The sequence below is a fragment of the Magnolia sinica genome, chromosome 1, assembly GCF_029962835.1.
Source record: "Magnolia sinica isolate HGM2019 chromosome 1, MsV1, whole genome shotgun sequence".
In the NCBI taxonomy this organism is placed as follows: Eukaryota; Viridiplantae; Streptophyta; class Magnoliopsida; order Magnoliales; family Magnoliaceae; genus Magnolia; species Magnolia sinica.
In genome coordinates this window covers 46959166-46965823 of record NC_080573.1, presented here as the reverse complement: position 1 = coordinate 46965823, position 6658 = coordinate 46959166, and positions in this window count along the sequence as shown.

Sequence of the window (6658 nt, the reverse complement as noted above, 5' to 3'; positions counted from 1 at the left end):
TTAGCCAGGCAGCGCAAGCTGGATTTGTGAAATACCATCAGATCAACGATCGTTTTCTTATTTTAATTCCGTTTTTACTATTAATAATAAGTTTTAGTTTGATTATAATTCTTCATCTGTTAGGCTTTAAGAGTTGTGCCCGACGTGAAAAGTACTTAGAACAAATAGGAGAAAACCACATAGGACACTTACTATTTTTGGTTGAAAACCTTGCGCACTAGTAGACATTAAGACCGTCTATAAATAGTAAGTTGTGAATTCTAATAGTTTTAGTTGTAATTTGATTCTAAAATTTCTTCCATTGCTTAGTATCCCTATTTAAAGGGTTGTAAACTCGTTTATTTCAATCATCAATCAAATTACGAATTCTATAGAATTTAATTCTATTTTTCTTGATTTTTTTTTTTTTTCATGCAGATTCAAGAAGTCTCTACAAGGAGCCCAGAGGGGCTCCGAGGATTTGGAGTAGTTATCTATGAGGAAGATGGTGATCGGCCTCATCACGTTCATCCCTATGTCAATTAAGCTCAAAACTTTTGGGGCCCACAAAGGTTCCAATGGTGGGCGTTCAATCCCCACCGTTTCCTATGGCATGCCCCTCTTGGAAATATGGGTGTGGCTCAGTTTTGAGATTATATCCTACGGGACCTCAAGATGGATACAAGGGTATGGATTGGATGTCACACGGACGTTGCAGTGGCCCCATGGAGCTTTTGCCAATAATTACTTCATGTAGGGACAATTCACCTCTATCTACGTATGAACACGGATAGAGAGAGATGAAAAAGAAGATCAAGAGAGGCTTATGAAAGAGTAAAATGAGAAAGACACTATCGGTCATTTATCCATCCTTGCTTTTACTCTTCTGATTTAACGTATTTATGGATGAATGTTATATAATCATCACGGTGACCCCCCACTGCCTTTGCGGATGGGCTTTCGATCGTTGTCTTGGCTGCCTGCAAAAGCTAAGAGATGGGGTCCAGCCATGGTGATGAAAAAAAAAAAAAAAAAACAAACAAACAAACAAAAAAGCACGAAGAGCAGTTATAATCCAAGTTGTTGTTTGTGATGCAACTAAACGCATAGGAGCCAGTTTACAACAAGGCAGATTTCAAAATTCTAAAAATGTTACCCACTTATCTTGAAAATCTTATTTCCGGGTGGTAGGGATACGTGCACCAAATAAGATATTTTTTAACTTGTATTAAGTAATTAAGCTACTGTTTTTACTCAAGTTAGTTTGGTAAGCGTCAATGTAAAAGTATATCATTTGATAAAAACTGATTATCTTAATAAATATTTTTTTATAACTTTTTACCAATGACTTTTCTACTTTTCTCTCTCACTATTCTGTCACTGTACATGTCAAAGGAGGTTTTGTCTATATCACAATTGATATAAAATGAGGCCCCATGTGGTGGACTGTCCACATTGAAGTTGGGGCTCATACAGTGGACAATCCACATTAAAGGTGAGCCCCATATGATGGATGGCCCAATATTAATGTAGGCCCACATATGGATGGCTCACATCAAAGGTCAGCCCATAATGATAAAAAGCCAACATTCAAAGCAGACTGGTATGATGGAAGGCTCACTTCCAAGGTGACGTCTACATGATGGACAGTCCACATCAAAGTGGCCTCCACATGATGGGCAGTGGACATTGAAGCTACCCCACATGATGGATGGCCCATATTGAGGTAGCCCCACATGATGTATGGTCTACATCAAAGGTTAGCCCCTAATGATGAATGACCCACATTCAAGGTGAGCTCCACATTAAAGGTGGGGCCCACATGATGGATAGTCCACATCAAAGGTGGGCTCCAGTTGATCGGCAATTAATAATGATGTCCCCTGCATGATGGATGGTCCACATCAAAGTGGGCCTCACGTGATGGACAGTACACATCAAAGGTCGGCCCTAATGATGAGTGGCTCATATCTAAGGTGAGCCCTGCATGATGGACGACCCACATCAAGGTGGGCCCCACATGATGGATGGTCCACATGAAAGGTTGACCCTAATGATGAGTGGCCCATATCCAAGCCAGGCCCTGCATGATGGACGGCCCACATCAATGGTAGGCCCCACATGATGATTATCCACATTAAAGGTAGACTCCACATGATGGGCAACAAATATTGAAGGCGGGCCCCACATTATGGACATAATATTGATGATGGGCTTCACTTTTTAGATGACCACCATTAAAGGTGGGCCCTACATAATGAATGGGGCACATTAAAGGTCATGCTATAATAACGAATGATTCACATTCAAGGTGAGCTCCATGTGATAGACGGCCCACATCAAAGGTGAGGACCCATGCAATGACTGGCCAACATTAAAGGTTGGACCCATATGGTGGATGGTGAATATTGCGAGGGAGACCAAACAAAATTTTGGCATAATTGCTTATGATGTTAGAAATAAAAAATGCTTTTCTACCTTTTTAATTGATAAGCATATTCCTTTCCAAACATGCTTATGGATTGAATAAGTAGAAACCAATGTGATCTATTTATGGCATAAGTAACAAATCAACGGTAACTTACAATCCAAACCCTGCCTAAGTTTGAAAACCTACCGCTCTCCTCTTAATACCAATTGCAAACAAGTTTACAAATGACCGTGTGCTCCCGGCATTACATGCAGTAGAGATTAGTCCTTCACATTTGAAAGCTAGAGAATGATGTGCATGCATGACACGTGTACGGTGCATGAGTGTCCATACTTTAGCAGAGGAACCGTAGCTCTGACTCCTTAACCAGAAATGTTCCCTCATTTAAGATCTCATGATGAGGGCCCACTTCTTAGGACCGAATCTCCGAGTGGGACAAACCCGTTGAATAAGGCTGCCAGGAAAGTAGAGAATGTCCATCTTACCCCCTCAAATTTTCAAAAAACCCAATTCGTTTCTAGCTTTTACTAGCAATCACAAGTAGGGGTGCACACGGGTCGGTTTGGTCTGATTCTGGGGTGAAACCGGAATTGAACTGTTCCTACCAGTTCTACGATTTTTGGAACCGAAACCGGACCGTTAGCACCCTAGAACCGAACCGAAACTGGACCGTGAAAAACGGTTTGGTTCTGGATTGGTTCCACGGTTCTAGATAGAGACGGAGAGAGAGAGAGAGAGAGAGAGAGAGAGAGAGAGAGAGAGAGATGGTGTCTTCATCGCCGGTGGTGAATACATACCCTCTATCGAGCTATACCTTCGGAACGAAGGAGCCGAAGATGGAAAAAGACACTTCTGCTGCATATCGTCTTGCTCGAATGAAAGTCAAGTAAGCTTTTGTCTCTTTTGAGAGAGAGTGAGAGAGAGAGAGAGAGAGAGAGAGAGAGAGAGTCCTGACGTCGGTTCTTCTTTTGAAGACGTAGCGCTCCATCTGGAAATCGTAGTTCTTGGTGCCCAGATGCACGTCCTCCGTGGGCATCATCTGTATATCCACCTCTGTCTGTAACAATCCCTTCTCAGCCATCTCTCTCTCTCTCACAAACCCTCACTGCAGAGGCAGGGGCAACAGTCGGCGAGAGAGAGGGCAGAGTAAGGGTGGCAGTCGGTGAGAGAGAGGGCAGGGGCAGGGCAAGGGCGGGGGCGACAGCACAGCGGTCGGGGTTTAGATATTTAGGGTTTATTTTTTTTAAAGTAAAGGTTCGGATCGACGGTTCGGATCCACGGTTTGGGTCACAGTTCGGATCAACAGTTCGGATCTACGGTTCGGTTCACAATTCGGTTCAGTTCTACAGGGCCCTAAATCGGAACCGATCCATATCCAACGGTTCTCAAACTTTTGGAACCGGAACCGGAACCGGTCCTGTGTAGAACCGAACCAAATCGGACCGATTCAACGGTTCCGGTCCGGTTACACGGTTCTACCGGTTCGATGTGCACCCCTAATCACATGGGCATATAATTAATCTTTTCTCAAACCTCGTTACGAGTCTTCTCCTGCTTGGTTTCTTGGTCTCTCACTACCTGGTTTCTTTGAGCTTTGCAGAGCCCAGTGAGCGTGTACCAAGGGAGCTCATCTACATGCCAACCAATGTGCTAAATTGGTGCACATGCCAGATCTAAGTCGTCCATTCACCATGTCAAGTGACCGATTGAGCTACATTTTATAAAATCAATGGAAAAAAAAAAACCATGTTTTTCTAAGGCATCCTTTAGTATCTATGATCGCACCCATCCACTATATATGTATTTGATAGTGGCATCCACATGGGTGGGATTCACCTGATGGATGTTCTGGATGGGGCGTGGCTTTGGTGGATCCCTGACTTTGTGGCTTCATGTGACTTACATCCATGCAGTCCATCTGCTTTGACAGCTCATTTGGCCATGATTACAAAAATGAAGCAGATCCAAATTTTAGGTGGACCACACCAAATGAAACAGTGGTGATTGAGTACCCACCATTAAAAACTTCTTGAGGATCACCGGGAATGTTTATTTGATAAGGTCACAAAGACTTGGATAAAGGGACCACTCAAAGATCAGCTTGATCCAAAACTTTTGTTGCACATAAGAAAGAAATTTTTAATGGTCAATCACCACTTTCTCCTTTGGTGTGGTCCACATATGATTTGGATCTGCTTCATTTTTGGAAACATGCACTAAAATGAGCTATCAAAATTGATGGCCGGCATGGATGTAAGGCACATACTGTGAAGGTGATCCCCACACTCCAGGATCCACTCGCCTCAGTGGATATGAGGATCCAGTGAAGCCGCAATGGTTTGCATCTCCCACACGTGTACCATTTTGGGACATGGGGCTCTCTTATACACAAATGTAGGATTAATAGACGGCTACTTTTAAATTCTTTCTCTTTGTATGAATGTGAATATGAAAGAAGGTAAAATGGGCAGCTCTACCCAATCAAACTTAAAATAATTAGATCTTGTTGAGCAGACCCCTAAATATAAGTTTTCATTTTTTGGCCCACCTAATGGTTTTGGAGGGCTAAAACTATGTGCAAAGAGCGAAATATGGTCCCGAACTAAAAAAAATCGTAGCAAAGGAGGCAGATCGAGTCAAGAAAAGAAGACAATTGGTTATCGGAAGAACCATAGGGCTGGACCAACCGAACATGGGGAGAAAAGCTTCCCAACCTTCTCTGGCAATACCTCATTCAAGGAAATCTTACTTAAGGGGAAAGGACGCAACACTCGAACAGAAGACCAAACAGATAGCATTGACGTAGTTAAAAGTAAGAAGATAGCAGGTCGAATCCACAGGGACTGATACCTGTACGTTATCTGAAATCAAGCAGAACTAGAACTAGACTAAGATGCGATCTAAAACAAATAGAATTTAGGAATTGTGGAATGAATTATCTAAAACTTTAAGGAATTCAGAGGAAAGGAACTAGGGATTCAGAGGATCCACTTGTAGAGATCAGGGAGATCTTATGCCTGCATCAGGAATCATGGAAATCAAACTGAACTTACTTGATCTGGTTTTCAAGAGATGAAAGGTGTATGAATTAGAATGGATTCCATCACCAAACCATGCCCAGGAGACAAAGCAAACAACAGAATTAATCTAATTACCAATCAATCAACATGCCATGAAAGTTAGGAAGAGTACCGTCATCCGACCATGCCCATGAGACGATGGTGAACAATAGGGCTTCCTGACTTCATAAACATGAAAAGGAGAAAAGGAACATGCTCAAAGCTATCACAGACCCATTGTAATTTCAGTCACAATAGACCATTAAAAACTACAAACATTCCCTTAATAATTAAACCATAATCAAGTTCAATTCATGATCAAATAGTTAAATCAGCAATTAGAGTCTCCCTTCTCACTATAAGCTTCACCTCTTAGCCCTAGCTAAGAGGTTTAGCCGACCATGATTAGCCTAAATCCAAAACAAATAGAAAGAAAAAGAAAACGAAAAGGAGAAGAAGAGAAGAAGAAAGAGCTTATTGTTCTTTCAGCCTCCACATTCCATCTTCTCTTCCTGACGTGCAGCCGCAGCCCATAACCGAACTTCAGCTCTCCCTGACGTGCAGCCCTTCCTTTCCACCAAAGACCAAGCACCGTGCACTCCACGATCAGCAGTCGATTGGAAACCAAGCTTCAAGCACACCTCGTCCCTGCCCCTCACGACAAAACCAAGACCAAGCACCCTCCTTCACGTTTCTCTTTCTTCCTGCTGTCCTCTCAGCCTTCCCAGCTCCACGTTCGACAGCCACCTTCTTCCAGCAGCCTTAGCAAAAACAGCTGCTGCTCTCTTTCCAACCCACGTTCCCAACAGCCCCCCACTCACTTTTTTTCTTCCCGTCCTCTCGTTTTTTTTCCTCCATTCTTTTCTTCCTTTTCTTCCTTTAATAGCAGCAAGGCCGGTGGAAGGGAGTCCCGGCTGGAGTCGGTGCGTGAGGAGACTCCTTTCACAGCAAGGAATCGGCAAAAGAAGCGCGGGTCAGCTTACGCAGCCAGGAATCAGAGACTTCGTGCGGCCCGCTGTTCACTTTCTGATCAATTCTGCCAGCGTGGAAGTGGATGCATCTTCCCTCTCTATCATTTAGACGGTTCAGATCATCGAGAAGATTGATGATCGTGGCCCACAACTCCCGAATCTCGGATTTCCGGATGTGCGTAAAGCGTCTGTGACGACGGCGTGTTCGGTGGGCCCCA